This window comes from Camelina sativa, chromosome 7 (assembly GCF_030686135.1).
Source record: "Camelina sativa cultivar CO46 ecotype springtype chromosome 7, ASM3068613v1".
In the NCBI taxonomy this organism is placed as follows: Eukaryota; Viridiplantae; Streptophyta; class Magnoliopsida; order Brassicales; family Brassicaceae; genus Camelina; species Camelina sativa.
The window spans coordinates 18,622,794-18,632,467 of record NC_141886.1 but is presented as its reverse complement, the minus strand read 5'-3'; the positions used below and the strand labels follow the sequence as shown (position 1 = coordinate 18,632,467).

The 9,674-nt window shown below is 37.2% G+C and overlaps 1 long non-coding RNA gene and 1 pseudogene across 1 annotated transcript; one reads left to right on the top strand and one right to left on the bottom strand.

Annotated features, from left to right (window-relative positions):
* Nucleotides 1-2,130: 2,130 nt before the first annotated feature.
* Nucleotides 2,131-3,871, bottom strand: LOC104701254 (putative WRKY transcription factor 63; annotated as a pseudogene).
* Nucleotides 3,872-4,272: 401 nt separating this feature from the next.
* On the top strand, nt 4,273-5,287 carry LOC109125557 (uncharacterized). The gene is made up of 2 exons (XR_002032633.2): nt 4,273-4,809; nt 4,937-5,287. It is a non-coding gene; the product is annotated as an uncharacterized LOC109125557 (long non-coding RNA).
* The last annotated feature ends 4,387 nt before the right edge of the window (nt 5,288-9,674 follow it).

Sequence of the window (9,674 nt, the reverse complement as noted above, 5' to 3'; positions counted from 1 at the left end):
AGATCTAGAAAGATAAAGAATCCTAAATAAACAGATCTAATAATTCATAAAATCCCTGTGAAAAATCTTGAACCTAAGAAGCAAACTACTTAGACATGTTTAATGAAGAACAAGACATAATTCTGAATAATAAGCAATTGAAATTAAAAGAGTAAACAGGGAGTTCAAGAATTCTTCTCTCAAAGCAGTTCAGATCTCTCTCCCAAAAGCTCTCAAAATCTCACAAGGTTGCAGAAAATAAAACTTGCTAGAATAAAACTTAAAGGTTTCTAAAACCTAAAAATACTATTTATATGTCCAAAAACATGTTAGTACTAATGATGCAAATATAGAAAACTTTGGGGCAGATTTGTAAAATTTCCAAAACTTGCTTCTCTCTGGGCTAAACATGGTGTCGATCGATGCTAAGGCAGTTTCGATCGACACTCTCATCCTTCCTCGGCTCCAAGTTCTCTTCCTTAGTTGAATTGCTCCAAAATCCATTCTAATTGCTCCATTTTGCTCTTTTCATGCCAAAATCCTAGAAAACCTGTTAAGACTCTAAAACATCCTACAAAACAAATCAAAAGACTATAAAAGACTCCTAATATCATGGTTAAAAACCATAAAAACCATGATATATCAGTATTTAACATCGACGATAGAGGGTGTAGAGTTATACAGATAGATGCAGAAAATTTGTCTCATGTATTATTGTTTTTTGTTTAATTTCAGTTTCTTTCTTGTAATAATTCAGCCGAGAAGCAATATAAATCATTTTTTTACTTTCATTTTCTTTCTTGTAATAAGACAGCCACAAGCAATATAAATTAGTCGTCATATGAATCTACGCAACCTTTCGTCTTCTGTGACATATTATAACTCAGCCACGAAGCAATGTAAATCAGCCGTCATATGAATCTATTCAACATTTCGTCTTCCATGAAGTATTATAACTCAGCGGCAAAGCAAAATAAATCAGCCGTCATATGAATCTATACAACTTTTTGTCTTCCGTGAAGTATTATAACTCAGCAGCAAAGCAATATAAATCAGCCGTCATATGAATATACGCCACTTTCGTCTTCTGTGAAGTATTATAACTCAGTCGCAAGTAATATAACAGTCATTATATGAATCTACGCAACATTTTGTCTTTCGTGAAGTATTATAACTCAGCCGCGAAAATACGAACACGAGTTAAGACGAATCGCAAAGACGGGAGAGAGAGAGAGAGAGAGTTAGGGTTTGTCTTTGGAAATCGTCGAAAGAAAGAGAGAGAGAGTTCTTTTCCGTCCGAAATTAAAAATGAAAAACTAAGGGTATTAATTGTAATTACACCAAAGACATGAAATATACGAGTAATTTTCAGAAAATCTATAATATAATAGTAATATTCATACTTTTCTATAATATCTAAGTAAATATTTCTATTTGTTCTTTATGGAGAGTAAATCGACAAAATATATTCTGTACAATGTGCATGTTTGGCTGATGGTTCACTGGTTTTTGTGGTTTTATGTACTCTTCCTTGATGATCTCCACATTGGCATAGCTAAAGTTCTTCCAGCTATTGCCCAAGCAATCATTTCGACGAATCAGATTGCATTAAAAAACGCATGATAGGAGTCTAATCGCGTTCACTTAGCTCGTGTAATTTTACCCAAAAAGTGGATATATACGTGCCAAAACATCCTGAAATTAGCGCGCAAAATTCACCTAGTTTGAATTACAATAAATAGTCATTTGTTATCTATCCCACTTTTACATATTTGACGCTCCTGAGCCTTGGTCGTTTTTTTGGTCGTTTTGTTTTGAATAACAGCAAGAATACACCATTGACAAAACCTCCTATTACACCAACAAAAAAGACACTGTAAATGTAAAGCAAACAAAAAAAAAGTGACACATATGAATCTAAATTACATACAAAACACACAAGTGAAGAATGTTCGTAATAGATTGCTCACGCTGACAACCACCCCTGACTATGAGAGTGGTCTTCAGCTTTGGTTTCAAACTCACCCTATTTCATTCAGTTCATGCTCTTAATATTGTTCTGCTGTTTTAAACAAAAGCTGCTTTAAGCTGTAAACCCTATTGGACCACTGTATTTTTTTGGTGAATATAATTTAACATTCATACAAAAAAAAACACACACAAGTGAAGAACCAATAAATCTCCACCATGATAACATAAAAAGCTTAATAGCTTAATAGCATGATAACAATAAATCTCCAGTGGAAAGGACACTCTAATCAAAAGCAGCAATGTTGTCAAGAAAACACCGAGTCTCCATATGAAAATGAGGGAAACTCATTCCGCCAAAATTGGTCATAATCCACCAAGAAATCGTTAATATCACATTCTTGGTTCATTGTATGGTCTGTGGCTTTGTCTTGAATGGTGATTGCTTCGTGATCAGTTGATGTGAATAAAGGCATAACCGATTCAGACACAACTTGGTCAAACTGAATCATTTCTGAACCGTACGTATCATCATAAACCGGGATAGATTTACATATATGTTGTCCCATATAAGTGGTTCTGTACACTGGAGGACAGTCTTGGATCATCTGCACCCGCTTCGTAGCATTGCAGTTATGCTCTTTTGCATAGGCACACCGATAGTAAGACCTGCAAAGATCATATCACACTTTAATTTGGTGCTACGTAGAAGAAAAACACATTTACTTGTATTTTCATATCTTTAAATAGAACAAAGAATCTGTTTTTTTTTTTTTTTTTTTTTTTTTGGGATGCTATTTGCTCTGTTTCCCTAAGAACAACTCCAATGGTGCTTCAAATCTTGCTCCAAACTCTATATTTGGTGTAAAACCATCTTCAATGGTGCTCTATTTCTTGCTTTTGGAGCAACACTATTCATTTCTCTATTTTTGAAGCATAGCTTTTTTATTTACAAAGTACTCCTCCAATTTTAATATTTTATCATCTTATACCTAAACAAATTTATATAATGAATTTTTATTATAACATAAAAAATTATGTTGATCATTTGTGGGAAAAGTATATTAATGATGGTGTTAAATAAATATCTATTAATCATTGTATCTTTTATTTATGTTTTGTAATGAAACTTTATTAAAAATATTATAATTTTATTAGATATTATTTAAAACAAACTAAGTGGTTTGAATTTGTAATTTTTAAAATTAGGGGACAATAGTAGAAGTTGAAAATAAAACATTTAATAAAATATTATTGAATTAATTTTGAAAAGTAAGATATAGAGCCAACTATTGGAGTAAATCATTGCTCTATTTTTAGATAACTCTATTTTTAAAGCAAAAAATAAAGCAAACCATTGTAGGTCTAACAAACCTAAATTAACTAACCTTTGGTGCACCGAGGTTTTGATGGTTTTTTGTCCATATTTCCTCCAGGTGAAACCGTCATCAGGGCGCGGAGTCGGGGACTCGTCTCTGTAATTCTTTATGACATGTATTCCGCAAATCTCTCTGCAATGTGTTTTGTAATAGAAACTCATGAACTTTTCTTTTTTTGAACAAGTTTATATAACATATATGCGAAGAGAGTTTAGAATTTTGTTGTAACTTACTTCTTGGATGATCTTTGAGGCACAAGAGCTGCCATGTTTTGAGAAGAAGACTCATGGTGTAGTGGAGGACTAGGAGAATCCACAAAAGATAGAGCAAGTGAGAAAGAATCAAGAATGGTGTTGACCAGTGGCTCTATCAAAACTGAACTTATTTCACGGTTGTCGAGAAGCGTCTTGAGGCTGTTAGCGCATCCTTGGCCATGAAGGAGTGATGCCAAAGCCTTGTGATCGATGTTGGAAAACATTTTTCTGGTTTAAGGTTGAGAAATCTTGTTTGATTCTCCCTATATATAGAAAAAAAAATATTTTCTTTTCGCCGACTTCTGTTTTTAATGTTTTTAATGTGGAAAACTACAATCTTTGAAACTATTCATTTTTATAACATTTATAAAGGTTTTGAATCTCACCAAATACAATCTTAAACTCGCTCCCACATTTCTCCATTTTTTCCATACATCCTTTCCCACTTTGGGCTCACAAGCCCGTCAACACACTTTCGGTATTGATAGTTTTTTTCGTTGAAAGGTAGTAGTCATTCTAATAAAAATCAATATTATTTTTCTTAAATTCCATAAGTGTTGTCTTATGTTCATTACGTTTCACGCAGACACGTTTCTTTATGTCGTGCGTCACGAAAAGATAAGAGAAAGAAAAAGACAGACACAGAGAGGACTGACCAAGAAAAAAACCAAGAAAAAACTTTAATTTACTGTATATTTTATATTTAGGGAAACCAAGAAAAAAACTTTTTTAGGGAAATTTGAACTTATAATGAAAAAAAAAAACTTTAATTTACTGTATATTTTATATATTAATGACCTTATCCTTATTAACACCACCTTCAACCACCACCCTCTATTACTATCGTTGGCAACTGATTTATGGCTACCACCGCCGGCCACCAACCTTCGGCCATCACCATCAGCCATCTACCTCCGGCTACCAGCTCCGATCACCGATCTCTAGCTACTATTGCCAACCACCGACCTTTGGTCACCACTGCTAACCACCGACCTCCGGCCACTACCGCCAGCCACCACCGCCGGTCACAACTTGCGGCCACCACCGCCGGCCATTACCGCCGGTCACGACCTCCGGCCACCACCGTCGGTCACCGACCTCCGGTCATCCTTAACCACCACCTCCACCAAATCATCAACACTCTTACTGGTAATTTTTACTATCTTTTATGATACTTCCTCCGGTCATCCTTAACCACCACCTCCACCAAATCATCAACACTCTTACCGGTAATTTTTACTACCTTTTATGATATTTAATTTTTTGAATTAACCTACTATATTCTTAAATACATTTTCTATTCTGGCTACCACACTAATTCACCCTTTTTTTAAACCTTTCTTTTTCTGTCTTTAGAAAGGAAAAAAAAATAGATTGTATAAACAGGAAAAAAATGATGAACAACATATATGGGAAAGTTTAGCGGAGAGAGGATCGGACCAGCAAAAAGAATGAACATTTTTACGAGTTACACTTTTTTTTTCCAAACGACGTTGTTATCTTTATTATATATACAAGTGTAAGTTAATTATTTTCATCAGTTATTTTAAATAATACTGTTGAAAAAAAAGAATTTCTATAATTATTATTTGTAAATTTTATTTATTTAGCTATTTTTAAAAAACCAGTTGTTATTATTTGGATTATATGTTAGACATATTTTGCCAGAAACCATATTTAAGTTTCGCCGAGATTTATCGGTTCTCATTTAAACTATGTTAAGAATGTTATAACGTTACAATATCACATACATAATAACTTCATCACAAATGTTATTGTTTGCAATGCAATATTTTATAGTTAAATTAAACTAATCATATAAATTCATTAGATGAGCTAGCGCAACCTATTATTGACTTGTTGTCAACATGCCATAGGCAATTAAAAGTGGATACGAGTGTAATTTACAGAATACAATTATCTACAGAATATGAACGTGTGATAATGTTAAAATACTTTACTGCAAATTTTTTCTGTCCAAATTTATAATTAGTAGAAAATTCTCTCACATTTCCCTATCATTTCCATGCAATTTAATAAAAGTGCAGATTCAGTAATTGTAAATTCATGCTTTGTTCCTTTTCACTCACCTAACAAAAACGTTTTATGATTGCGACTAGGGTTTCTCTCACGGGTTTGCGGTGGCGATTCTCATCTTTTCTCCTTGAGATTCTAGATTTCATTCTGTAATTAGATTTTCCTATTGCGGCTCATTAGGTCCTTTGACCTCCTTTGTTCCTTTCATTACTCTACTCTAGTTCTGTTGTGGCTAGTTTCTAGATTTGGATAGAGGGATTGTGAGTTTTGCATATCTGTCTGTTTCCAGTGTCGTTTCAGGTCTTAAAAAGCTGTGAGGACTGTAGATCTGTTGGCTTGTTTCGGAGTTTACAAGATCCTGGGATTGTGAAGATGAACAGACCTAGGAAGAAAAAAGAGCTTTCGCTTATGGAAGAGTTGAGGGAACGCAACTTACTTTAAGAAGGGGAGTTGGTGGAAGTTCCAGATCTGGAAAATAAGGACGTAATCGAGGAGAATTCGATGAGTGTTATTGTTCGGTGTCTGAATCCGTCAGCTCATAAAGTAGGAGGGTTAGTCAAAGCTCTACCTCCAATCTGGGGTTTTGATGATAGAGTCAAAAGGAGAGGGGTTGGAGATAATAAAGTTCAATTCATCTTTGAATCGGAGGGAGATCTGTATCATGTTTTGTTTCGTGGTCCTTGGTTTGTTAATGGTTGGATCGTCTCTCTGGATCAGTGGAAGCCTAATCCAGGACCAGACTTCCTCAATCGAATCCTATTTTGGGTTCGCATAAGGAACATACCTATCCACCTTTTAAAGAAGCAAGCGGTGGAAAGTATCATTGAGCCAAAAGGACAGATAGAAGCGGTAGAGTTACACGCAAAAAACTCTTCATCTCTAGAGTATGTTCGAGCTCGTGCCTGGTTTAAAGCTGATGAGTCACTAGATTTTGTTAAGCAAGTTAAATTCTCTTCTGGAGAGGTAATTAAAGTGGAACTAGAGTATGAGAAACTGCTGAAAGTGTGCTTCTCGTGTATGAGGCTCACTCATGACCAGAACTCCTGTCCACTGGAGTTAGCTCAGCGTTCAATCCAGAAAAAGGGTCTCAAGAAGGATTCGCACAAAGTTGTTGGTCGATCAAAAGGTAAAGGGAAGAATGTGGTCTCAGAGGAAGATCAAGATCAGCAACATCCTTCTAGAAGGTCTTTTGAATCTCAATCAGAACAATTTGAGCCCCCTTCTCAGAAAAAAAACAGCTTCAAAACCGACTTCACTGGCCTAACAAGCAATCTCACGGGACCAGATCCAGATAAATTCAGGAGGCGCCCAAAGGAACTAATGGACGCAAGAGCTGGGCAAGGAAACTCTAAAGGAGATTGTTCTAAAAGCTCTGGTGAGTCCACCTTTACGCCATCAAAGAGAAGGAGATTAAGTAGCAGTGGAGAACGACAAGCCAAAAAAGCTCAGACTGATGAAGCAGAGACTCTGAATCAACCTCCAACTGTTTTTGAACGTCTTGGTTCTAAAGGTGATCCCCATTTAGCTACCAGTCCGAAAGATTCATCTGGAGGTAAAAAGAAGGCTTCCCCGTCTGTCTTTGAAAGGTTAAGCTCTCAAGCCTCGAGTTCTAGTGTAAGATTGGAAGTCTCTACCACTCATTCACACTCGGATCATTCTGCTCCAGTAGCAGCTCGGTTAACGAATCATTCTGCTTCTATAACAGCAAAGACTCCCGTGAGGAAACTTGGAGCAAATTTGAAAGAAGGGTTGATGATTAATTCCAACCCTTCGAGATCAATATGAGAATTCTGAGCTGGAACTGTCAGGAGGTGGGAAATACCCCTATAGTTCGTCACCTGAGGGAAATACGAGGTCGATATTTCCCGGAGGTTACATTCCTCTGTGAGACCAAGAAAAAACGTGATTATTTGGAGAATGTTGTGGGCCATTTAGGATATTTTGATCTTCATACAGTTGAACATGTTGGTAAGAGTGGAGGGTTAACTTTAATGTGGAAAGACTTGGTTTCAGTGAAGATTTTACAGTCGGATAAAAGGATGATTGATGCAATTGTTTCATGGCAAGGGAAAGAATTTTATCTGACTTGTATTTATGGAGAGCCGGTTCAGAGTGAACCAGGTATCTTGTGGGAGAGAGATAACCAACCTAATGCGGCAAAGCGGATTCAAGAACTACAGTGTCAAATTGATCTGGCTACCAGACAGAATCCTCTTAAGCGAGACGAGCTCAACAGACTTAAGCAGGACCTACACCGAGAGTATCAGAATGAAGAGCAATTTTGGAAGGATAAGAGTAGGGTTTCTTGGCTCAACAATGGGGATAGAAACACTAAGTGCTTTCACGCGGCAACCAAAAATCGAAGAGCTCAGAATAGAATCCGTAGTCTGATTGATGATGATGGGAAGGAATGGTATGTGGACAATGACTTGGGAAAACTAGCTGAACACTACTTCCACCTTTTATTTACTTCTGAGGACTTTGGTCTCCAAATTGGTGATAAGATCGGTCAAGGAAACATGGTTTCCCTGGTTCAAAATGAACAGCTGCTGCAACCGGTAACTCTGGAGGAAGTAAGAAATGCTGTTTTACACATCAATCCGAACAAGAGCCCAGGTCCCGATGGCTTGACAAGGCATTTTTATCAACAATATTGGGATGTTCTTGGGGATCAGATTCTAGAGATGGTCAAGGATTTTTTCAGAACACGAAGAATTGATAAAGAGATGAATAAAACCAGCATCTGTCTGATTCCTAAGAAGCTTAAATCAGTCAAGCTCTCGGAATTCAGACCTATAAGTCTTAGCAATGTTATCTACAAAGTTATAGCAAAAGTGTTGGCTAATAGACTTAAGAGGGTACTTCCTGATGTGGTTTCGGATACTCAAGCAGCATTCATCCAGGGCAGGCTTATCTCGGATAATATTCTGGTGGCGCATGAACTTCTACATGCTCTCAACTCCAAGAATAAGTGCTTAGAGGAGTTCATAGCGATCAAAACGGATATCTCCAAGGCTTTTGATAGAGTCCAATGGTCATTTTTGAGGGAAGCTCTAAAGCTGTTGGGGTTCTCAGCCAAATGGATTCACCTTATAATGAGCTGTATGGAATCAGTTAACTATCAGGTGCTGATTAATTTCACACCCTATGGCGAGATTATCCCGACAAGGGGATTTAGGCAAGGTGACCCACTCTCACCTTATCTCTTTGTACTCTGTACTGAAATGCTTGTACGAATGCTTCAGAGAGCAGAGGAGGAAGGTCGAATCTCAGGATTAACAGTTGCAAGAGGGGCTCCTCCAGTGTCTAATATCCTATTTTCTGATGACAATATCTTCTACTGTCAGCACAAGGACGAAGAGCTCCAATGCTTAATGAGTATCCTTGATGAATACAATTTAGCCTCAGGACAACAGATCAACTATCAAAAATCCAGTATATACTTTGTGAAGCAGGTTCCAGAGGATAGAAGACCTCGGATTAAGAGCCTTACTGGAATTACTGAGGAAGGAGGTGAAGGTTTCTATCTTGGTTTACCTGAAGCGTTTGGGGGTTCAAAGGTCACGATCCTGGGATACTTGAGAGATAGGCTCCAGCAAAAGGTCTTTGGTTGGCATTCTAACGTCCTGTCGCCAGGAGGTAAGGAGATATTGCTAAAGGCTGTCGCATTGGCGCTCCCCACTCATATGATGGCTTGCTTCAAACTTCCTAAAGCAATTTGTCAAAAAATGGCTTCGGTAATGACTGATTTCTGGTGGACAAACAAGTAAAACTCAAAAGGAATGCATTGGAAGGCATGGGATAAGCTTAGTACTCCAAAACATCAAGGAGGTCTGGGGTTTAAGGACATAGAGGCTTTCAACATTGCTTTGTGAGGAAAACAGCTTTGGAGGATGCTAAATCGACCCGATACTTTAATGGCCAGAATCTTCAAGAGTAGTTATTTTAGTAAATTGAATCCTCTCCAAGCTAAGTTGGGATCACGACCTTCATTTGCCTGGCGTAGCATCTGCGAAGCACATGAACTAATCAAACAAGGTGCGAGACGGGTGATAGG